General features: G+C 39.9%; 1 long non-coding RNA gene across 1 annotated transcript in view; it reads right to left on the bottom strand.

Moving 5' to 3' along the window:
- LOC130250914 (uncharacterized) overlaps nucleotides 1-26,210 on the bottom strand; it is a 78,805-nt gene that overhangs the window by 28,481 nt on the left and 24,114 nt on the right. The gene's annotated exons all lie outside the window — the stretch shown is intronic.

Raw genomic sequence — 26,210 nt, 5'->3', positions numbered from 1 at the left:
TTAATCCACAAAAAAGCAAGGTTTTGGGTTCTGCTCCACAGTCTGACTGGGCTCCAAAACCCATGTGGGAAAGCCTGTCCATGAGATTTTTCAGGCTTATGCTGTGGGCATTAGAAATTCAGAGAACTGGGAGAAGCCCCAGAAATTAAATGACCACATTTTTTTGAGGTTCACCTCTCTGCAAAACAGAGACCAAACCCAACAGGCAACTGTGTCATTAAGCCTAAGAGCGCATTCTTCCAAGTCTTGCCTCAAATTCAGTCCGTGTGGTAACTCTTGAGTCATTAAAATGGAAAGGCTCCGTTTCAGCTTCAAGGGCAACTGGATCTGATTATACATGCTGCTGTACCTCAGCACAATGGGATGAGTGAAACACACACTGTCAGCCCCAGCTCTGAATTTGCTTTCTCATAGCATGAGCCTTACCTGAAATGGAGTACTTTATGTGTTAATAACATATTTGTTACAGCTATCCTGTGCAGTGCTTAATTAAAGTGATATTTTGTTTCAGTTGAATGATCTCTGGCTGTTTTATTGTCATTTGACATTAAATTGCAATTTGCCATGCCACATACATTTCTGCACATGTTGTCAATATGATTATAAAGGCAATGTTATTGACCAAGAACATAATACTTACTGAGTGTCTTGAGAAAATACTCAGATTTTTAAAGTTCTGCTGCCCATTCCCTATCCTATTTTTTTTTTTTTTTTTTTTTTTTTTTTTGGTTGTAAACCTGAATTACTTTGGTTTCTTTAAAGCTCTTGCTGAATAACTCCAAGTGCTAACAGAATTTAATATTCAGTTGTCATGCATGTCTCAGCTCTCACCACAGCGCACTGTGTTCAAACTCAGGTCAGCTTTTCCCATGCATTTATAGGGGGGGGGTGTGTATTTTTGCACATTTATATACATATATTAAAAAATGGGAAATATATATATCCATATATCTGTGTCATGGCTCAGGTCACCACATGCACACAGGACACCAGATGTGATGCTGCCTGCTCCACACCTTCTCTGTCCCTTCTACAAGAGCCTGGGACAGGGGCACCCAGCAGCATCAGCCCCTGCTCCCCTCTCAGGTCTCACACGTTGAATTTGGGCTCCCTCCTCCAGGCTACATGAATCATTTCTGCCATGAACTTGTGACCCTGGCTCTGTAACAGCACACTGTTCTACCAGGACCATACAGCAGATAATGCACAGCCACTTTGGTCTGTACGAGACCTGACATTTGCAAAGCTGCACTGAATTAAGGCAAGACAGTACAAACTGCAGCAGAGCTCAATGTGCGCTGGGAATAAAACGCTTGGGTACTATTTCCTAAATTCAGAGGGGAAAAAACTAAATCCATGCCCTCTCCTATTTCACTCTGATTGAAGAGGTAAATAAAATAAAATAGGCTTACATTAAAATGTTGTCTGTTTTACTGCCATGTTATTTCTGCTTTACCAGTAGGCTGAAAAATTTTCTAGTATATATTTTTTTCTTTTTTTTTTTTTTCTTCTATTTCCTGCCTTGGTTTTGGGTAACTGGAATTGAGCTAGTATGTTTTCTTCAACAAGTTTCAGCATACTACATTCCCTTTAAGCTCAATTTCGGCTCTGTATCCCAAGTTTATTGATCTTAAATACAGTATTGCATAAGAAGGATTCCTGTAACAGCCTGAAACAATAACCAACTAAAAATTACTAAGTTGGATGTAGCAGATTACTGTTTCCCTATTGCAAATCCAACTGTGACAGCAAATAAGAACACCCCGATGATGTACAGGAAAACATAAGCGTGGTCTGGTCTATCAGTTACAGTAAGGTCATCATTAGTTATTCTTTTAATGGTTCATTTAATTAAATACACGAGCTATTGTCTTGCAATTATGTGTATCAAGTGGAATAAATACTCAAGTTCAATTAGGGATGTATTTTTTACTGGAATGGGTTTAATAAAGTTGCTGTGTTGCCACAAATAACTAATAATGAATATACTTTTCTGACAATGACAAAATAAGTATTCTCACAGAAGTGGCTGGTATGTGTAATTTGATGAGTTCACTTAAATAGTTCAACTCTGGATCAAAAAAGCAAATTATACTCACTTGAATAGTTCGACTGCGGATCAAAAAAGTAAATTATATAAGTGGATACTGCAAGGCAGAAACATGTGGACACAGCTGTAGTGTCATGTGTCACAGCTTTGCTCTGTGCCAGCTGGCATCGGCACAAAGGCAGCCCAAGCCAAACAATTCCTGTTATTCATAACAGCAAATGTGCATTCAAAACACACAGTGAAGGCTTTATAAAATAACTTGGTATTCAAATGTATCCACACTGTGGAATTGTTTTTTAATCACACGTTGCTCTGCGCCAGGCCGATATGCCAAATTGTCCTAGTAGTCCAGAAGTTCTTGTCTTTACCCAAAACAGTGCAAATGCAGGTCTTGGCCCACATATCCACGGGATATTTGTGCTCAGGGTTTGTAGCCCTCCTTGTGCGCTCAGTAAATAGATGCTCACCCTCAGCACATTAAATATTCAGGCCTTCAATTAACAAGGGTGCACAACATGCACATTTGTGCCTATATTATAATCAGAACTTCCCTAGCATAGAAAATCACACCATTAAGAAGTCTAGCTAGTGAGAAAGCAAACAGGATAGTTTCACAGACAAACTCCTTCTAGACTGCATTTATATTTAGAATTTAAATATTAAATGCAAGAGGTATTCACTGTACTCTTCTAAAAGGGGACTTCTTCCAAGTATGCAAATAGGCTCAGTGTATCTAACCTCAATGGGGACTTCATGAAATATGTCCCTAGTGATGCGAAAAAAAAAAGGAAAAAAGGAAGGCGGAGCTCAATTCAACTCTTTTCATTGCTGTTGAGACAACTCTTACTTGAGAAAACATCTCCCCCAGTCATTGGCCTCTTTCTCCTTCCCAGTGATCCAAACTAATTTTATTATTGCAGGATCCAGCCTTTTTTAGCATACTTGAAGTTTCATCATACCAAGAAAATGAATGTTGATCATAGAACATTATGCCTGAAGTCATGCAAAAATGGGAATTTTCAATAAAATTGGTTGCAGTTTCTCAAAAGGTGTGTGTCAACATTGCCACTCTGAAGCTCATGGCAACCTGCTAACATATACCAGGTAACAATCTGTGAAGAAACTGAGAGTTTAAATATAGCCAAACTTGAAATAAAATTGTGTCTCTTCCAAATTCCTCCTTCTTTAAGAAAAATAATAGACCTCAGCCCTGCAGGGCAAGCCCCTTGGTTTCTTCTACAACAGCCACCAAGTGCTTTATCTCAGCAGTGACAGAAGAGAAGGAGGGGGCTGGGAGCAGACTTTACTCTCAGAGGAAACGAGGGAAGCTGCATTCCAGGGAAGGGGACTATTTGGATCTCTGACCACAACACTACACAGCCTTCCAGTGATTACAGCTTGCTGCTGGCTGCAGGAGCTTTCTGTGTGCTCAAGGCCATCTCCCCAAGTCCGATTAGTTTAGCTTAAAAGGAATAACAAACCTTCCATGTAAACAAAGCCATGAAAAAGGCTCAGTAACAGCCCTTTTTTCACCTTCCCCACCCACTGGCTCCATGTTACAGAGAACTGGGCGTAGCTTCTGCAGAGATGGGATGAACTTGCTTCAGGGAGGTCTCCAGGACTACTCCCCTCTCCACCTTCCTGGCGATCTGGCCCCTTACTTTTTTTTCAAAATCAGGCCTTTCTTCACTCCAAGAGCAAGATACCTCTTTTCCCAGAAAACATAAATAAAGGGTTGCACATTGAGGGGATGGGGAGAGATGACACAGCTTCTATTACCTTGTTTACGGTCCTTGTTTACTCTTTAATGTCTAGTGCCTAAGATTTGCCAAACATTCAATTTTTCCCCCTTTGGAAACAGAGGTGAAGAAAATTACAGCAACACGTTTATTTCTGTGCATCTTTTACAGTCTGTGTTCTTGAAAAGTGGCCTTTTTCCCATCTCCTGAGTGCAATTGGTATTCGGGTTAATAGATACCAGACATCTCCTATCAGGCAACATGGTTTAAATAGGCACATCATTAACATGGATTACTTAGGCCATGTCTCCTATTGAATTAGTGGTCTGCAGGCCAGCTTCAGGGAAGGGGTTGGGGGCCTGTATGCTGGATATTGAAGCATCTAAACTTTGGCCCCAACCTCAAAAGAAAGTGTGAAACGCCTTGGAAAAAATCCCAGCTCTTAGGCTATAACTGACATTAAAAGCAAAGCTCCTGCAGACATCCAGAGGACTATTCCACCCCAAACTACAGCAGCAACATGGCAAAATCAAGCAGAAGGTTTTAAACAGACTTTGGGGCTCCAATTTAACCCTTTTCCAGCTGATGCTGTTGCCAGCAGGAGGCAAGAGAGGTAGGCATCTGTCCCTTTGGAAGTTCCACTCCCCTTTAAATTATGCAAATCTTTGACAGGGTGCTTTCAAAAAGTGGATCTGAAATGCCTGGTACAAGATTAAAACAGACAGACAGAGTGGATACATCTACCAGATGTCTGCAGATGTTCCCAAAGCCTTGAGTGGTGATTGGCACAATCCCGTGTGGCTGAACAGGCAAAGCTGGGTAACTGGTTCTCCTCCTTTCTGCAGGAGGAGGGAAAGGACATGGTACCATCAAGGAGAGCTGGTCAGAATGAAAACAAAATAATCCTCCCTTTACCAGTGTTAAAGACTTTCGATATTAATAAAACAAGGAAGGGTATTCATTTTTTTTTCTTTAAATTTTTTTGCATAATATTACTCAGATTTACATTATACTCAGTAATAAAGTTAACTGAGTTCCATGTAAAGCACCAGTGTTTGGGGTGGTTTTCAGTCCACATATAATTGCTCACAGATGTTACCTGCCCTATCCTAGTGATGCTGTTGAACCTTCTGGTTTGTGCTTAAAGTTAGTGATGAGCAAGAAAAAAAGCAGAATATAAAGCAGGGAATATGTAGCTGTTATCAGCTGATCTGTCAGATCCACAAAAGTTGGGACCAATGTCCCATGTAAGGAAACCAGAAGTCGACATTTCAAGCATATTACTACACATCAAGCCCTGGCTGAAACTCCTGCTGAGACTGTTTATGACAGCATAATCCTATCCAAAAAGTGCTAGTATAAAATCCTACTTTTTTTATTTGGCCATGATGTGGATAGCAAAATTAGATTGACTGCACTGATAGCAATACCTACTTAATGGAGAGGACACATAAAAAAGGCAATACAATCTTGGAAATGCCCCATGTTTCCTTTTTCTCCTCCATATTCAACTGTAATAGCCTTAGAGAGCTGCAGCAGAAAAAAAAATCTCTGGAATAAAGACATATTGTTACAGCCTCTGAACTGGCAAACAAATGCTTGTGCAATGTGCTTAATGTGATGTAAAGTGTTTGCAGGGATGGAGCCACAATCCTGAGATGGATCCATGCTGCTTACAAGACTTGCTCAGCATCACAGCTTGTGGACCAGGCTGTACCAAGCTCACGTCTACTGCCCTGCCAGGGTCACCAAAACCATCTTTGGGTCTCACTCATTTCATGGGCTGTGCAACACTGAGAATGGAGAGAAAAGAGCAGCAGAAATTCTGTTTCCTTCCCTCCACTGTTAAAGAGGGAAAGTGCACAACTTGAGCAAAGGTTACTGATCTCTGTTGGGAAAGTGTAGATTTAAACTCAGATCAGCCCCAGTCATGACATCAGCTTTGGGCCTCCTTTATGAAGAGAGGATTTTATTTGATTTAAAAAAGACCAAAACAAAACAAAAACCAACCAAACAAAACAACAACAAACAACATCAACAACAACAACAAAAACTAGGAAAAAAAACAACCAACAAACCAACCTTGGAAGTTTTTTGATGATTTCCCACTGCTTATTTTCTAAATAGAGTCTATCCTTACAATATCCCTTGCTAGAACAGGCTCATCTCTAGAGGTCTGAGTTACACAGTTAAGGTGGAGCAGGAACCTCAAGTGGCTGCAGAGGTATGAAGTGCCTGAATTTGACTGGCCTCATGTCCCAAAAGATGCAGTTTGGATTAGACCCTGTAGCCTTAAATATTTAAGGAGCTAGGATAGGAAAGACCTTAAGGAAGATAACTGCTTTTAATTGGGTGATGTCCTCAAGGCTTTTGAAGTGTCTTGGTTCTTTTGGATTGGTTTCAGTGGAAGTTCGTGCAGTAGCACAGAGCATTTCTGAGTGCCACAGGGACCCAGCTGTGATGACCACAAAAAAATGCAAAGCAACACAAGTACTAATTATTGATCATTTATTTCCTTTAGTTTTGGGACATTTATCCTCCTGATTACTTTCCTGGCTTTGAAGAAGCCATCTGCGGCTGCAGCCATCAAGAATAACTGCAAGAGTAATAGAGGAAGAGAGGAGCTTCTGCAGTCCCTTGCCTGTAGGTGCTGCCCTACCAAGCAGCCTAATAGCTCTAACTTTCTAGAACCTTCTTAACCCAAATCCCTCATCCTTTCTTTGCAGCATCACCTTTCTCCCTGTTAGTTCCCATAAACCAAGGGAACAGTCAAAAGAACATGACCAAAACATGATAATCCTCAATTAGTAAACTATCTTCATGCTTGTAGATATAGTCTTGATATATTAAACCATTTCTTCCATTAGTCTTGCAAGTTTTGATTGAAAACCAGAAGTCTTCTACAAGTCTGTACTTGTATACAGTGGCACAAATTTGTCTATAGTTGTTTGCTGAGAAGTAACACAGATAAATCTGGACTATATTCCAATAAAGCTTTATATTGTTGCAGTTTATTCTGTTTTCTGTTGTTGCAAAATTTTCTCTTCTTTTATGAAAAGTCTTCTAGGATGAAGTTGATCTTTTTCTTATGACTCAAAAACGTGTTTTAATAAGACTGAAAAGAAATAATTTACCAACAATTTCTGCAGCAGCTAATATTTAGGGTGTCCAAGACTATATATGTGTTTATTTTAAAGAGGACAGATGCCCTGGCATTTTAGCAAAGATTTTGCCTGAAGCTGAGTCGCTAAAATCATTAGTCAACATCCAGCAGTAAGAACAAGATTTTGCTTTGCAAAGATGGACTCATAAAAGCACCTAATCAAGTTGAGCTTGAGGTGGCCAAGACATCAGTGAGAACCTCTGAGTAAGTAATAAAAGATTTTTGCACATTTAGTTTGGAGGCAGGATAACAAAAGCTCTCAAAGCTCCTTGTTGCCAGGTCTGATTCAAAGCCAACCCAACAGCTCCTACATGTGCAGCCACTGTAGAGTCCCTCCACATTATCTGGGTTTGCTCACTCCCCACCAAGGTGAGCAGGGAGGGAATCCCATCCCGCTGGCTCCTTCCCTGGGAGTAACTTGAGGTCCGGCAGCCAGTGAGGTCACCCCCAGTCTCGCCAAAGCCTGTATACCATTACAATGAAGTAATAATGTATTTATAGCACACCTAACCACTGATGGCTTCTATTCCTGTTGAGGCTCTTTTTATTTTTTTCTTCCCCTGCATTTGTACAGATGTTTTTTGAGAACTGGTCTCCAGAAAGAGCCTTGCAGAAAACAAGCTATGTCTGTTGATTCTGGCTGGCTTTTATAACGATAGTTGTTAGCACGCAGGATTTATGTTTCAAATATCATTTTAATTTCTTGGGCTGCATTTTTAACCACAAAATGTTAATTCAATGGTGCACTATAAATGCTGCAGTTCCTTTATAAAAATGTAGAACAAGCTGTTTCTAAGGAAGAATTCTTTGAGTCTGATTCATAGAAATACAACTCACATATATTTTCCATGGAATTTGTTCTGAAATATGTGTGGAATACATTCTACAATAAATTATGTACTTTTGTGATTCATTAAATCCTCTCCCTGCTCACAAGTAGTAAGCTCTTCATTATACACAGAAAAAGTGCAATCAGCCAAAACCAGCAACATTCTTATCATATGTGGTGGATGCTTTGTTTTTGATCTTAAAAAAAAAAATCTGTAAAGGCTTTTAGAGAAAGCACAAAATTAAGATGGCATTCAGCTTTAATTTACACAAAAGCAAATTAAGGATATCTACACCCATAATTATTTCCATGTTCAATGGAAGGAGTTAGGGCTCAGAATGACTCTCAAAAATCACAGGGATTATTAGGAATGAATGCTACTGAAAAAGACATTTCTAGGAATAATTCCTCTCGTGTTATTTTTCTTTTTATCACTTGTCCCAGCAATGGTAACACTCCTTTTGTGCTTCCTGACAGTGTGCAGGTACCTGTGATGTGGTTTCACTGGCATGCACCTTCCTGAACAGAGAGATTGGAGGTCTCACCTGTGACATTATTCATGTGCCATTTCACTTCACACAGTGCACACTGAAAGCACTTACTGGATAGCCAATTAGGGGGCAGGAAAAAAAATAATGTGTAGCTTATGTGGCTGATGGCATTTAAACAATTATAGCCCACTAGCTTGGCTAGCAAAAACCCAGATATCAACCTGCTCACAATCACTTCCATAGGATAAATTACCTACTTTGCCCTTCCTAGGGTTGCAGATATGTTGAAAATAGATTTTTCTACCCTCAGACTTCAGCTTTCCCTTATTCTTCCCCACTTTGCAAATAAAATCATTTTTCTTGAATGCCAAAGCTTAGTTAAACCATGTTACATCTTGCTGGCAGTTACATCTCTGAAATATTCCTTTTCTTTCTACACCCTGCTGCCATTTGTCTCCAAGAACATCACAGGGAGCGGCCCTACAGTGGAGGCCCCTGGTAGTGCTGCCCATGGGCAATGGCAAGGGGAAACTCAGGATCCAGACCTGGGACTCCACCATGTGCTTTGTGTACTGCCTGCAGCAGTAAGACAAAAGGGAAGGAGGGAGGAGTGGATGGCATGGCTTCTATTCTGAAGGCAAGAACCAGACTGGAAGTACCCCACAATCACACACTTTGTACAGAAAGCCAAGATGCATTCTCTCTGCACAAAGGAAAATAAGAAATATAATTTCACCATTCTTTTTAAATGTCATGTCCCAGCATATCAAACTCATTTCATCTTCAGATCATCCCACCATGCTCTGTTAGCTACCAGAAGATTCTAGCCAGTGTTACCACCACAACAAACTCCCAGTACAACCATATAATTTCAATTCTTCACACATTTTCTTCCCGTGCACACAATGCCTTTGGTAGCTCAGTAAAAGCCTCCTCTCTCCAGCCCACTGCCACGGGCTACCAGGCTGAAACAAAGCTCAGTTTCAAAGCTGAAGCATAATGACCAAGCAGGAGGGAAAGAATAAAAGAAATAATCGGCGGTAGCTATGCCTGCGTCTCCAGAGGTTCTCCTGGCTGAGTACTCGACCCAGGGTGGGCCATCAGCTCTGCTGCCCGCCTTCCCCATCCTTCTTGGATGCCTGATATTGAAATGCCACCTCTTGAAGAGCCACATGGCAAAGCGAGGCAGGCTGCCAACCCGAAAAACGTCAACATGTAAAAACCTCAAGGCCCCTGCAGCGGAGTTTTCTTTTGTCCCAGTTTTCCACTGCTAATACAGGTTGGGAAACAGGCTGGCTGAATGAAAGATATTCAGGACAGGAATCATTTTTTGTTGTTGTTCCAGGCTGAACCCAGTGTACTGGGGCCATGATGCCCATGATACAAACGTTTGCAGCAAAATAAGCAGGAGTGATAAAACTAGCAAACAGCACCAGATATGAGATCTCTGACAGGACAAGGAGGGCTAGCAGTATCCTTGTCAAATAATTTCTGTGGGGCAAAATAGAAGCAGGTGGTTCCCTGGATGGCATGGAGAAATAATGTCTAGATGAAGAAGGGGTTCAGTAATCAGACTGTAAAAGTACTTATAAATAGTGCTCTAGCAGAATGAAAAGTGCACAAGGAGAAAGAGGGCAGCAAGAGGAAGAGAGAAGGAACATTTTTCCTCCTCTTGTTTTTCCCTTCTGGAGCGAATTTCAATCCAAGAGATCTTTCAGCCAGTTCCCCTTTCCCTTGTGAGTCTGGGCCTGACTTTTCACTCTCCACACCTTGCCTAGTCATTTGCAATCATATGAAGCCAAGCCAGAGATAAATAAAAATGCTCTCAAATTTGGCAGCATTTTACACCTCTGTGGTTAATGCAAAACAGACCTGCAAAGTTGGCCTTGTTATTTTTTTTTTCTTGTGAGAAAAACACACATATCTCACTAGTGTAACCATCTGTTGTGTATCTCACTTGGAAAAAAAAAAGATGGCTAATAAGGAATGTCACTACTCTGAAAGGCGAAATAATGGTCTCAAAGAACATCAGGTTGAAGACAAGAGTCTCCAGCCAGTGTGGCAGAGGTGTCTTTAGGATTTCTTCTCTTCTCCCACTCTCCTATCACAGGACACAACCATGGGAGGTCAGACCTCAGAGACCATCACCAGCAGCCCACCAAAAGGACTATTAATCCTCTAGACAGGTTTCAAGACATGAAGGCATCAGTGTGGTGTCATGTTTGGGGTTGTTACCCCTGCTCTCCCCCTTCTCACTGATCAGGCAGGTACTGGCAGTGTTTCTTGTGTATGTGTCACCCAGTTTGGATGCACCCCAGAGAGCTGCAGTGCTCTTAGAGTGATGCTGATCAGCAGCTCTGGGCAGTCACAGCAACAGGGTAATGACAGTGTGGGCTTCCCAAAGGAGATGCTTTCACTGTCCTGAAACAACCCTTAAATTCAGGTTGACCACACTTAGAAAAAATCAGGGTTTTGTTGTTCGTGTAGTGCCTACTGACACCATGCAGGGGCTGTGTGAGAAGACATAGCCTCTGACTCCACCATATAAGCAGAGTTGGTGGTTTAAAAATTAAAAGAGTAAGGGGAAAAAAAAGCCCCTTGTAAAAGCACCTGAAAATATGGGACATGAACCTTAATTTCTGATTTCATCTTGAAGCAGTGGGTCCAAACAAGGCCACTCTTCCTCTTTTTTTACTGTCTCCTTTACCCACCCATCATTTCACCCTCTCAGAACTGTGCACAATAAAATGAATTATAAACACGAAATGCAACAAAGCTAAAACTTTTGTTTATAACACTAAATTGAAAAGACTGGTTTGAGTTTCTGCATTCCCTGAGTACTTACAGGCTTCTGCAGAAGAGGATAAGGACTGGCAGAACATGGAACACACTATCCTGAAGTAAGAGCATCACAATAAAACATATTTTTTGATATTGCAGCTCTCACAAGTAATGATCACAAAGTGCTTTACAAGCTTAAGTAAGTAGAATTTTGAGGGCAAAGTTTTAAGAGAATGAGAGACTCATCAGTATATACCTGCAAAATGAAAATTCGGATGGGAAAAGAAAGGAAAAATTCTCAGTCAACCTGACCTAGATTTAAGTGTTTGTTTCTTGCAAAACCAAATACACATAAATTTATCTAGCTTGAAAATGCCATTAGATGTGAAAAAAGCCCCAACATTTTGCTGCAGACACTTGTAAGAAAAATCAAACAACCTAGAGGGTTGGATTTTTCACACCACTGCTACTGGTTTATTCCATAGTCCAGTGTTCACTGATGATGCTTAACCTTTCTATAATTCAAGGTCCAAGTAACATTTCATATGAAACCAAGTAGAGACAGATTTTCTCCCCATGAATTCCTTTTTTATTTGCTACTTCTTTGCAGATTTGCGCAAACGGATTTAGAAGTACAATTACAACAGTTTCATGGAGCATAGCATGTTCCCTACAGTCTCCAACCCCCAAATGGGACATCTCCACAGAAAAGATCAATGTTGGCTTCTCTCTCTAAATGAAACAGCCTGGGGATTTAAGCTATTCACACAGGACCAAACCACACATTCAAACCCTGCCATTACTCTGCTAGAACAGAGTTTTGATCCCAATGTCTCCCACATTCTTGTGAAAATATCTCAACCCACCAAGCTTTAGGCAGGGTTGCCATAAATTTCTGTTGCTGGGGTTGTCCCATTTTCACCCATAATTAAACATTCATGGAGTAAGGAAGAGATGTGTTTATGGAGGAGGTCATTCATGTGTATTCAGTTCCCTTCAACAAGTCTGAGACAAGTGCTGTAAGCTGCAGTCAAACTTTCATTTTCCCTTTTTATTTAAAATATCTAGTCTAAATTTCATTTATTTTCTGGCAAGTTTGGAATGAAATTTTTAAGTCTTTTCAGAGAAACAGAAATGTAGCTAATTAGTCCTCAATGTTTGAATTCAGTTCAGTTAAGCCTGTTTGGTAATAAAGAAAAACAGTTGGACCATTAGGTGAGGCAACCCAAGATATTCTCACTGGCCCAGGCCAAACTGCTAAGGAAAAAAAAAAAAAAAAAAAAAAAAAAAAGTGGAAGAGGTAAATTTTGGGTAAATAAAAGATAGAGATGCAAGAAAAAGTGGGAAGCTCTGCAACAAGCAGATTGAATTGGATAGAGAAACCTGGGACAGCAGGGAACTTCCAGTTAAACCATTCAGGATAAGAGAAAATGATTGACCAGTCAAGGTTTACAAAGGGAAACCAAGGTTTCCTTTGGTTTAATGCAGAAAGTCAGGAGCAAAACTGAGATTTTTCTGCTATTCTGTACTTTGCTCCATAAAGCAGCAAAGGCTCCCAAAATTTTATGAAAAGGGGAAAGAATTTCCCAAGATATGGGTTGGGAAATGTGACAGGGGCCAGGTTGGGAGCAACTACACTGTCTGTGAAGATGCTGCATTTAATGAGCCCCCTCTGTGACTCACAGGGAGCTGCTTGAGCTCTTCCCCAGCAATGTATCTTCATGTCACCTCTGGCTGGCAGCCATGATGGAGGTTTCTGTGGGGACAGGAGAAGCCAGGGTTCCACAGTGTTTGGGGGAACAGGGCTGTGGCTCCATCAGCTCAGCCATTAATCCACCCCTGGGCAGAAGTGCCAAGGGCTGAGTCTGACATAAAAATTCCATTTGCTGGATGAACCGCTAAATGTACTTCATCATGTCCAGGGTACACTTCAGCAGAGCTGCTTTTGCCTCTCCTAGGTTCTGCCTAAGGTCTGGAAATTCCCTTAAATACACAGACAGACAAAATATCCATGGGGAAGCTGTGATATGAGGCAGATTAAATTTTAGGCAAGTTGGCTGGTAACACAGAACACAGAATGATACCACAGCTACCACAACCTATAAAGGGCCAGAGATCCTTTCTAGGGACACAAACTTCATAAAATCTACCACACAACTACAAAGAGTGGAAATTTTGTTTTTAAAAATACAGCTGACGAAGGCACAGATTCCTCTACAGCATGTGAACAAGCATGAGTCAGAAATGTTCAATACATTGGGCAGCCAAATGATAGATTGCCATGGAACACCAACCCAAAGCCTATTGCTAAACAGATTAAAAAAAAAATTAAAAAAAATAAACAACCCACCCCCCCAAAAAAAAAAACAAAGGAAAATTCAAATGCATAAGGAATGGAAGCGGCTATTCAACAAGATGTAATGAGAAATCATTTCAGTTTCACCAAGTGTTTTAATCTCCTGACACAAATGGGGAATTGAGTCGTTCTGTGCTGATCTTGTGGTTGTATGAAATGTCCAACATCCCTAAAAGGAGAATTTTCTCATGTGATGCTGAGCTGGGCTTTGGTGAACATGAATTCAGTGGAAAAAGGATGTTGTACTGTCAAAGGATTTCACAGTCTAGACCTTACTGGGCAATTAACTGAGCAGCTCAGTTTAAAGTGCTTCCCAGCTCTGTAATTCTTCTTTTTTCCTGATTTTTTTTCCCGCAAGAACAGAAGACTCAAGAGCAATCATATAAATGCAGACAAGTAAAAAGGTGCTTCCCATGGAGTTGCTACATCAGGATTGCATATCATCACTTGCATTAACTAGAGAAATAAAGACTGATGCACTGTGCATAAAAAAGTGAGTATTGGTTTCTTGTGCAACACCAAACACCTCATGATATAAGACCAAAAGTCAAACATAAGAGTTTCTTCCATGTTATATGGCCCTACTGCTCCTTTTCTAAATTCACAGTCAATAGCCATCACTACAGAAAATCACCAGGCTTCACTTCAGAAAGTTTTCCAGCCAAAGCACAGATTGTACATCCTATGAATTGTATGGAATTAAATTTTAATTATTTGGCTTAATTAATTTATGCAACTGCCCCCGATGCATATACATGCAGAAGTGACTGCAAGCAATTGAGACATACAATGAGCCCAACAGTGACACAAAACACCCTTACAGTCAGGGCAGCAGGTTTTAATAAACAAAATGTAAAAAATGTCTGCCCTTATCAGAAAACAATTATCTCCTTTAAAGAAAGTAATAAAAAGAAAAAAATCACAGCAATAATTATTCTAGAGTGAATATCTTTTCAAAGTGGTTTCCACAGAACAAATCCCATTTAGGACAAGAGGACATAGTCCTAGGCTGCACGAGAAGTTTAGATTGGACATTGTGAGGAACTTCTTCACAGAAAGGGTGGTTAGACATTGGAATGGGCTGCCTGGAGAGGTGGTGGAGTCACTATCCCTGGAGGCATTTAAGGGAAGACTGGACATGGAACTCAGTGCCATGGTCTGACTGACTCTGTGGTGTTGAGTCATGGGTTGGAATGGGTGATCCCAGACATCTTTCCTGACTTGATTGATTCTGTGATTATTATTATTATTGGATTCCAGATATCTTTGCTACCTGTGCTATGTCAGTAATTGCCAAAAAATGCAGGAGAATTGCAAAATTCACAAAATTCATCAAACTTGTCTTTATTCTTGTCTGTTGGTTTGCTTTGTGATTTTTGAGGGTTGTGACCAAGACACAAGTCACTCCTGGGGTATTTCTTTCTCATAGAATCATAAATTAAAAAAAATTCTTCAAAGACACACTGTTGGTTTTGTTTTTTTTGTTTGTTTTTGTTTTTTTTGTTTTTGTTTTTGTTTTTTTTTGTTTTTTTTTTTTTTTTTCCAAAAAGTATGACCTTGTTTTCAGGTGTGGAAATACATCCTGTGTACAACCTAAGACTGGGAGAAATCTCCTGAAGCAAATGGCCCAGTATTTCTGCAGTCTGAATAAATAAGCTCTGTGGATCGAGAAGCTGCCACAGTGCACAAGAGCAGAGCTGGGTGACAGTAGCTACATCAGGCACTGAGAGGTGTTGAACATTTGGCTACTTGGAATTAATCCAAAGCCCACTGACAAACCACAGACATTAGTTATTGTGTATATGCAGGGAAGATCAGTTAAAGCTATACTTATATCTCTGCCTCATGTCATGCTTCTCATTGACAGCATGGTCTGAATACCACAGAGATTCTTCACTAGTAGCTGATCTGTAATGGGATTGCAAAGTCCAATCCCATCTTGAAGCATAGCAGGTGCCTAGACATGACTCCTTTCCCATCACATATGGAAAATCATCATTATGCTACTTTTAAAGACATTGAGTGAAAGCACAATGTACCCAAGCTAAGGAATGGTAGAGCTGCTTGCAGATATTACTAAGATTCTCTAACTTTTACAGGGTATGTTTTCATGATGACATACAGTTAGTGAATCCATTCAGATTTATCTATAATTCTTACCACATTAGTAATAGCATCAGCAGTAGTCTATAAAAGGAATTTGAGGCATAAGATTGCAAAGGACTGGCTACAATAGTAAATATTTAAAGTGTTGATTCTTCACCTGAAAGAAATCTGTAAGGTTTCCTGAAAAGGTATCAATTTCCTAGCATAGGATCAACCCCCTGGGTTTCAAAGCAGTATTTTTTTGAAGACAGATATCAAGCTAGAAAAATACTATCTGAAATAATTATAGTCTTTTTGTTAGCTTTTAGAGTTTAGACTTATTACATAGAGCTCCCTAACAGTATTTTGCAGCTTAAAGCAACTCAACAGTATTTGAACATTGACTTTATTTGGGGTGAAAGAGAAAACAGTCTGTAGTTCAACACTTGCTGAATGCATTTTCTATATCTATAGGTTTTGCTTAATTACTATTACTTCTACTTTAAGTAGTCGTAAGTAACATTTATTAATTAATGGGATATTTGCTGAAGTCCATTTCCTTTCTTCTTTCCTTTTACTGAAAAAAGGCACAGGGGGACAAGCAAAGAAGAGCTGAAGACATGCGTATTCCATTTGAAATCCGTGATTAAAAAGCTTAAAAATTCAAATCAACGTAAAAAACTGTTTTATTTTAATACTGTGGAAGGTTTCAGTGAACTCCATTATTTTCACTCACTATTTGCTTGAATAATTTAGGCAAGAAAGCTAAATTATACATAAAGTGTACAGTTAGAAGAAAAAGTTCATGCACAGCCTCGGGCTATAGCCATCCCCTAATGATGTCTGTAGTCAGTGGAAAAGAACTCGTTAGACTGAGAGTAATTTCTCAGGGTTTAAATTTTTTTCTTAAAGCAATAATGTTCTTATAAAAATCTGACAAACACACTCAACCAAAAACCACAAAAGAGAGGCTGTTCCTAAAACCACAGCCTTATAACTTTTCATTTAATTTCATTGGAAATCTGGCTTTTCACATACTATTTATTCTTGTTGGCTGTCCTCAATGATCTGATTAAATGAGGGGAAAGCACGTCTTGATATCATCCAGCTCCTACTTTGTTTAATCAGAGACCTAAAGTTTGCAGGGAGTTAAAATAAATGCTATACAGCTCTCTGAGCAAAACTGAAATCTGCTGTGAAAGAAGGTTGCTTTTACACTCAGTACACAGTCATTTTTGCTAGTGGTTGCAACTTGCCCCACTATTGTATTCAAGGAGCAGCTCATACAATTAAACATTTACGGCTCAATTCACTAAAGCTTTACATGCCCTTTAAACTTGACTGGGGAAATGTGCATGCCCAAGTGGACCAGGTTACCAATAAATTGCTTCACCTCTGATCTCACATCTCTTCTCTCTGTTCCTCAAGATCAGATGCTGTAGAGAGCAGAGCTCCCAAGAGCAGCAAACTGGGTTTGAGCTATGCATGAGCAGGAGACAAGAAGCCATTGTATGGAAATTAGCAAATATTAAGTTTGTTGATCAGGCTTACCTTTTGATCAAAGTAGCTCTACTAGATCAGAGAAAGAAACAAGGAGTTTTATTCAAATTACTCCTTAGAATCCTTTGTATAAAATGAATAATTTTCTATAATATTAATGGTTTTACATCACTTTATACTTATATTATTCTGTCACATTAGTTTAATATTACTACCATGTACAGTGGTTTAGCATTAATGTGATCAGAGGACAAATTACACGTGCACTTCCATATTGTTATATTGAAATCAAGGCCTTCTATGACACTAATATGAAGCAAACTTCAATAAAATATAGACTGTCTAATATAAAGTCATTTTTATATCCTGTTGGAGCAAGGACACGTATGATTTCTTCTCAAAATCAGTTGCAGCGTGGCCCCCAAGTAGGGTGAGAGGAATAGTGCTAGAAATAGTGATAGAAATCAGTGGAGCCCTCCTGCATCCCTGAAGGGCTCCCACTCCATGGAGACCCACTCTGCCTCCTGCCTTCTGTGGGTGACAATGCTCCCCAAAGCCCACAGTCAACAGGCCAGGGCAATGTAGCCCTGAGCTCTTGAAGCCATCTAAAAACTGCTTCCCAAATTTCAGGGATAATGCAGGCCACTGAATAGTGACTGAGTTTCCATGACTCTCCAGCAGTCCTGTCCCAAGTGAGAGCAGGCCTGGACCAGACAGACTGGAAGATTCTCCATGACCTGCCTCTCTCCTCTAGGGCATATGGTGCAGCTCATAAGCAGCAAGCTCTGGAATAACCTGGAAAGGAAGGAATTTTGGTTCCCCTGGGGGAAAGAAAGCCTCCAGCAGATTGAGGACAGAATAGCCAGAACACCCTGAATGCAAGAAGAACCAATGCAGCTGCCTTCCCTTCTGCTTTCTGTTCTACAGGAAGCATGGTTGGAGGAGAAGGAGCCAAAGACGGCTTGGGGAAAGATCAGAGTACAGAGTATTTGGCTAAGAGATGGGTAGAAAATAGGAACTAGTGCTTGCAGACACAGCTGGGGCTGAGTTAGAAAGAACACAGGCTTTGTAGCCAGCTGTGAGATGACCCCAAACTCTCCTGCACAAGAGCTGGATGCAACGAAGAGTAGTGCCCAGCAAATCCACATGGGCATTAGGATGTCTCCCGTTACAAGTATAAAACTCTACTGCTCAAAGCAATTCTCTGGGCTTATTGTACTTACCTTTTTGGAGGATGAGGATAGAGGGTATTACAAATAGAGCATATGAGTTAATGAAGAACAACAAAAAAGACCCAATAAAAGCAGTACTGATGAATTCAGAGTCCTAAATAGGTGACTTCCACCAAGCATAGAGGTGTGTCCCGCTCCTGTATCATCCAATGGTAAAACGTTCTTGCCAAAAACACCCTGACAAAGAATCATCTAAGTCCATGCTGGAAAACCAAAAAATGCCCTAGAAGCACCCAGGGAGAGCATGCACCTGACAAAATGCCTCTGTGTGAGGACAGGCAGTACTGAACTCTGGACCCACCACCTGGCACATGAGCATCCTTCTCCCCACAGAAAGAGCTGAATTAGGTAAATGTTAAGAAAAGCACCAGTCATCCCTCCTTCAACCTCGACCCCACAATGCTATCTTAACCCCAAGAGCTCATAGCTATATTTTTTTCCTTTTTGGTAAAATAGAAGAGAAACCCTTGTAATGCTTGTTGCTCTATGCATTTCCTACACCTGCTATGTTCCATTGTATCTTAAAAACACCAGCATGATCTTTCCACAGTTTCCCTGGCAGGAATTTTCACAGAACTAATAGCAGTGGAACTGAATCTCCAAATCTTAAGTGGGAAAATAGGTTTAAATGTGGAAACCAGCAACTGGCAGGCAGTATCTCTAAAGAAAGCAATAGGAAAACCACACTTTACAGAATCTTTTTTTTAAAAAATGGTTTATTTTTAAATGATAGCAGCGCCCTCATCCCAAAATCCAGTTTATCTCTGTCAAACTGTGTCAAAGGTTCACCACTGTTATTAAAAGCCTTTCTTCTTGCTCTCCAAGCAACTCATGCACTCATCAGTTCTACAAGCTAAATGTTTACCTACCTTCACAATGCATTCCTCCCCACAAGAGTTTTCTTCCTGGCTCTTTTCCACTCCATCATCATCAGGAGATCCCAGAAGAGGATGTCTGCTCAGGAGCTCTGAGCTTTGCACATATTTCAGTCACTGAGCTTTTCAGGCCATGGCAGGATAGGGAAAAATTTCTCTTTTTAAGGACAAGGCTATGATTATAGTTGCTGGTTTGTTCATATAACCATTGACCATTCAAAATCCCATCTGCCACACCAGAGGAGCTCATAGCAAGACAAAAAAAGTTACAAGGAGGAATCCAATTTTAGATCCACCAAAGGATACAGATAGAGACTGGTCAGGCTTGAATCCCTAACCATGCCCATCATGACCATTTGCTGTTATCCAGGAATACTCCCCTCCATTTCCTTCCTAACTGTCCCCAGAGTAAAAAACTTCATCCAGAAGCACAAACACTTGCTTATGAAGCTGAATTTTTCACAGAATCATAGAAAGGCTTGAATTGAAAGTGACCTTAGAAATCATCTTATTTCAACCTTCTGCCATGTGCAGGAACACCTTCTACTAGACCAGGCTGCTCAGAGCCTCATCCAGTCTGACCTTGAACAGTCCCAGGGATGGGACATCCACAGCTTCTCTGGGAAATCTGTGTCAGGGCCTCACCATCCTCACAAGGAAGAATTTCTCCTTATTATTATCTCCCTCACTAAGCAGTAAATGTTGATCGAGTTGGGCAGATCAAATATTAATCACTTTATTAAGTAGGAAAATGCTTCTGAGATATATGGAAGTATTTCTGTACCCACCTAGAAGCATCACTTTAGCTCCTGCCTTCACATCTTTTACCCACTTCCAGCACTGACCAGAACAGGTCTTGCAAGTGTGGCATGCTCCTAGCACCTAGGTGGGAAAATCAGGGGAATGGGAAGAGCTTTTGGTACTCCAGCTGTGAAGCAGCAGGGAACTTGGGCCAGACTGAAGTCCTGTAGACTACTATCTCTATTTTCTCAGCTGAGACTGTTGTGGCACAATGAGCCAGGACTGACTGACCACAACTTGTCAGGCTAAATATGAAATTAGCCTGAAGATAGATGTTGGTTTTTTTCCTGCCAACAGTGTTTATTCCAAGTAGCACTTTAAGCACAGGCACTGGAAAGAAATTCTATTCAAAATGAAATGTGAATTTATTATGTTTTTAAACCCCCAAGGTTCCATTTTGGTATGTAAAACTGTGACCAGATTTTCTGAGTAAGGGGAACTCTTGCTGTTCAGGATGCTTTTGAAATCTAACTGCTGCCATTTTACAGAATATTCTGAGTTGGAAGGGACCCACAAGAATCCACCTCTTAAATGAATTGCCTACACAGGGATCAAACCCACAGCCATGGTGTTCTTAGGACTGTGCTCTAACCCTGAACTTATCCTGGTGTTAAGAGCCTTTACAATTTTCTCCCTAATTATGGCTGCTGAACAGTGAAAAAAAAAAAAAGAAAAAAAGAAAAAAAAAAAACCCAAACCTTATGAAATTTTTAAAAACATGATCCTAATTATGTAAGTCATTAGATTGCTCTTCTGTTATAAAATTAACAGCCCATCTTGAAAAGAGGAAAAAAAAAATGGTATTCATCTTTATTTAGATGCTGACGCAAATGAGAGGCAAACTGCTGAGCACGTTCAGGCTGGGGCTCAGTCAGTGAGCACCAGACCACAACACCATTGATTATGCAGCCATCAGGGACAAACATGCTCAGCTGGCACAGCCACAATGCTTTGAGAGCTGATTCCTGGGAAAGATCTCTCTCAGAAAACTTGACATCTCCTTTTGAACATTTTTCATGATGAACACCATGTTGGCCATCCGTCTCAGCCCTTGGGAAGTTCATGATCTCCATCCTGCTGCATTTTGAGGCTGAACGGGTCTAGCTCCACCAAACATTGTTGGGGCATGAGGAGACAGAGTGGGGGAAAATGGAATTACAGGCTGGGAAGTGTTTCAGAACCCCTTCTGAGGACTGCACAGGGATCTGGCAGATTCAACAGGGGCTTTGTGCTCCCCCTGCTTGTTGTCCCAGCAGGTGATCGACCCTCCCATAACCCTCAAGCTAACGAGGATGGGCTTTCCTAAGATTTTCGTAGTAAATCAGGTTTCTCAATCCTTTAGTCATTCTTGTGGGTTCACTCCTCTGTCCTCGTGAAGTCCATACACCAGAACTGTTGAAACTCTGATAATTACTCATCCCAAACCACCAGTTCTAGCATTTATTTGCTTACTCAGACACCCTTTCCATCAGCCTTTATGACTTTTGGGCTCTCACATACCAAGACCTCCCCACTTCAGACAATTGCATCCATTCAGCAACCAGCACAGGAAAATCTCTGAAAGGCTGCTGCTGCAGGATGGATCCCACAAGCAGACCTATAGGTCCTAGAACACTGCAGGGAGCCACCTCAAATCTCAATTTCTCACTTAAAATCAATGTAGCTTTCTAATGTTTTAATTTTTTTTTAATTCCAATTATTTCTGCAGGAAGTTTGCTCCTGTCTCACTCTTCAAATGGTTAGGCACTTTTTTCTCATCTCCAGCACAGAGACTTTCTTAGCCAGCATACAGCCATTTGCTCTCATTTATAGCCATTTGTCCCTGTTCTGAGACAGTGTTGCAGGGTAGCATTTGCCTGCCACAAAGGACACTGAGAACACTGGGATTCTCACCATTGACTCTGGAATGGGTCACTGCAGCAGGGTGGGGGAGGAGAGAAGGGATAATCTTCATACAGAATGCAGAAATATGAAAATAATCATATTCAAGAAGCTGTTTTACTCTGATTTGTTTATACATTATCCAAGCATTTTATTTTATTATGCATTTTAATAATGCAAGGGCTTAAAAGCTGAAAATGAGTATATTCCATGAACTCAATATATTTCAGTTTGTACATCATCAATTGTTTTTCATTGTGATTATGCCATTTTACTTTATCATCCCTTTGATAACAATTCCTGCATAAAACCTGACTTTATATTTCATTTTTCCCGTCTGTTATCTTAGCAAAATACATCCAAAACACCCTTTGTATTGCTGCACTAATATAACAGATCAGGAGAAGCTGTGGCATAAGAAATCAAAACCATAATAATGTCTTTGGGTTTTGCATTTTAAATACTGCATTCATTGTTGCACTGAGGTTTGAGATCCCTTTTCAGACATTACTGAGATTACCTTTGGTAATGCCTATTTCATTGTACTTTGATATAAAATAATGTATGTCATAAATCATCTAAGTGACTGTCATTAGAGTGAAAAGCACCTACTTATGATATGTAACAATTTGCTTTTCTAATTTGAAGAGGATTGAGGTATTTTAATTATATAAGGTCTAAAGCCCTTGTGAATGAAATTACAATTCAATGTAAAATCACTTTCTGCACAGAGCTGTAAGTTAGGACATGATAACAGCTATACTCATCAATTTGTACTTTTTGTCTGTACTAAATTCAGGAATAAATAAAAAAGCTTTTAATGTGAAAATATACATCAGTTCAGTAACTAAAAATCTGAGAAAATCCTTCATATTTTTAACTTTAAAAAGTCTTTTATTATAGTTGACAAAAATCATCTTTACAGATTATAAGCAGAATTTTTTAAAAATAAATTTAACACTGAAACTCTGAGATGTATGAACTTCACAGAAGCATGGGCAGGATTGGGCAGAGAGGTTTGTTTAAAAATTATTGGTATGCTTCTCATTTTCAAGACTATTTCTATTTGGGAGGGAAATGGGGATTCAGAGCCTTTTCTGTGCAGAACAATTTAAAGTTTTTGGAGTACTTCACTTTGAAGGTGATCAGGGCTCTGAATGTGTACATTGTAGAGGGATTTAAAATTATAATTGTTTGAAACATTGATTTTTTTATAAAATTGATTTTTCAAGGTTTTATTTCTTCAGTGGCTGAGTAATTACAGTAGACCAGAAGCTGAAGTGCTTCTGTCTGAAACCCAGACTTGCTTTCAGCCTCTCTTCCTTCTCATTCTCTCTTCTTTCCCCCTCCCTTCTCTCTTAATAAGTTTTCTGGTTTCCCTTGCTGCTGGGACAGACACATCACACTTTGTTCTTGCTCATAAATCTCTCTCTGACCAAGCAACCAGGAAGTTATTACAGGTGAGGAGAAGGTCAGGTTGAAAATGCAGTTTGATCAGACCTGCTCTGGCAAAATAGCACTATACCCACCTCAAGAGTAATGCCAAACATAGCCGGGATGGGACTTTTAACCAATGTTCCAGCCACAGGCACCCTCCCATATATCTCTCAGAGGAGGTTACAGGGACTCCAAAGGATTAAGGAGTAAAACCATTAAGCTGGGATTTAGTTACATTCACAGTTTTCGCCAATTTTTTTTTTTTCTCTTGCTAAACACAAACAACAATACAGAAAACCCCATGGACTCATTCAGAAGATTCAGGTGTGCAGCATTTAAAAATCTCCCCAAAGATTTTGGTTCAATCAGACACAGGGATGGTGCATATAAATTTTGCATATTTATGAATTATGATTTTGGTAGGGTTAGGAGGGTGTGGAGTTGTTGGTTTGGAATTTTTTGTTTGTTTGTCTTTAAATAGAAATACTAGTACTAACACTGCAGGCTAAAGAAGTCTTCTTATACAGACTACATTTAGAATGGCCTGGATGTACTGGGGCTGAACAGCCATATATCAACTATGTGTTAGCTCATGTAAAGCAGCAAAGCTCAGCATGGACCACTAGAACCAAGACATTTCACTCTGCTAAAGATTCTTCTATACAGATCACTTTAATTACGGCTGTTGGACTGCCAGTGATGAGTAATTAATCAAGACATTTCTAAGGAATCTATATATAATGTATGTGATATATTATATATATAATATATATAGGAAATTTGCAATTTTCCTTGGTGTTATCATTCTTGGAAAATAAGAGCCCAAAATGTTTTACTGATCCTCCAGAAAGTACATAAGTGCATCTCAACAGAGAAGGTTAATTGTAAGGAATAATAATAACTTCTTAGGGAACAATTTCATGAATATATTTTTAAATTAACACAAACACATGCACACATACAAGTTGATTGTTGCTTTGCCTTAGTCCAGGAGATGCCCCATTTGCCTGTTTTTAAAATAAAACTATATTGCCAAGGTTTGAATCAGAGTTTTATGCATTTTTGTAAAGGGCCATATCAAAGTAAAATGAACATGTTACTGAATTTTTGTCAGCTTGAAATAACACCTGCCACACACAAGGTCTTTAGCCTTTCATGCACATCATAACTTCAGTCTAAATTTAAAGGAACAGGAAAAGCAATAGAGCAAAGCTACCCAGATGTTGTACGGTCTGTGCAATTGTAAATTTAAAAGTACCAGCTTTCCATCCAGATTTTAACGCACCAGAAACAATATGAAAATTCCAAGCCACACTGGATTATTGAAATGTCTGACCATTTTGAAATTAATTTTGGAACAGATGTACAGAGGTAGGCAATAAAGCTGTGATAATAAGGAACATTTCTACATCATCTCACAAAACTACTAATCTATAATGAGGACCAAAACTATTCATGAGAGAGGATGGTTTTCATTACTTTCCTTTTCAGCTTCAGTTTGAGTATTCCAATTCTTTTACTCACTTGCTAGATTTTTGATATTTTTGTAAAGCATTTGGTAGCTGTTTGACTTCATCACTTCTAATCCACAATGCAGGCAAGTGTCTAAGTAACTTCAGTTCTTCTTTGATGAAGGCAAACAGCACAGAGGAAGAGCAACTTAACCAATTTATTGTCCTTTATGTTATTTCTATTAACTTCAAAATCTGTGCTTTTCAATAGTGGTTACTGTCTTTAGACATCTCCTTTGGATACACAAATTCAGATGTCACAAGAGGTTCTAATACAGAATATGTACAGCACAGAACAGATGACCAGCAAAGAAGATCTGGGTACCCAGAAACCTAACCACCATTTCAAGCCCAGCTGTTCTGAAATTTTTCCTATTAACACAGAGTAACATTTGAAAGAAAGAAATTATTATACTCTTGGGTGGATAAGGCAGTCTCTAGACATCATGTAGACAAGGTAGACTAAATCCTTCATAAGACTAAGCAGAAAAGATTGAGAGAGCAGGCAAGTTTTAAGCTCCCAGCTGTTTCCACAGGTCAGCTAAAAGCAAAGGTGACGCCTTCTTTTAAGCTTTCAGGTGGTCTGCAGAAGGGCTTATGTGCCTGAAACCCTGTCTAATACTACTAGTAGATAGCCAACTAAATTACTTTGTCTACTAAAAGATATCATCACTTCCAACAAACCTTGTCATGCTGACATAAAGCAGATTAGTCAGGCAAGTTGGGTGCTGTGCCAGATTAAGCTGCATACCAAAGGCTTGAGTTTACACATATTACTCACTGCATTTTTCAGCCTATCTGTTCAGTTCATCCTGTTCTGAAAAACACACACACACATTAATCTGGGTCAGTCTTAATTTTAAGGTTCCTAGATTTAAGCCTTTTTTTTTTTTTTCCCTGCAGTAATGTGAAATTTTCGTCTGTATCTGAACATCCCCCAAGTTGTGCAAAGCCATCTCATTTTTCCACAGCACAAAGAAGGAGCAAAGACTGAGGGAGGAGGGGAGAACATCTAGTTCCAAGAAAAGAGCAATGATATCTTTATTTAGGCGAGTTATCCCCTGGAGTTTGGCCAGCTCCCTGAAGCATTAACCTGAGCGTAGGTGACTGACAGCACTGGCCTGACAGTCAGCAGATACTCAGCTTCTAAATCTCTGCCAAAACCTGGCAATCGGGCAGCTAGGAGCAGCTACTGGGCTGATTCCAGGAAAGCCACTGACTTCTGAGTTGCTATTTCCCACTCTTCTTTCCCTTTTTCTTGAACGTTTTCTATCCCCAAACCTGCTTAATGATTATGAAACAGGACAGGAACACAACCCGAGATAATTTTGCTTTGGTATGCACCTGCTCATTCACTCCAACCCCACCCAACAACTGCAGTGTTTTAGATGTTTTTCAGCTTTGTTTTAGCTTCAGGTGTATGTACAACACTCCCTGTGCCTTGCACAGGTCACCGGAGGATGAGAGAATGTCACAGAA

Source organism: Oenanthe melanoleuca, chromosome 3, assembly GCF_029582105.1.
Source record: "Oenanthe melanoleuca isolate GR-GAL-2019-014 chromosome 3, OMel1.0, whole genome shotgun sequence".
NCBI lineage: Eukaryota > Metazoa > Chordata > Aves > Passeriformes > Muscicapidae > Oenanthe > Oenanthe melanoleuca.
Note: the sequence above shows the minus strand (reverse complement) of the source record. Positions and strands in the feature narration are given on the sequence as shown.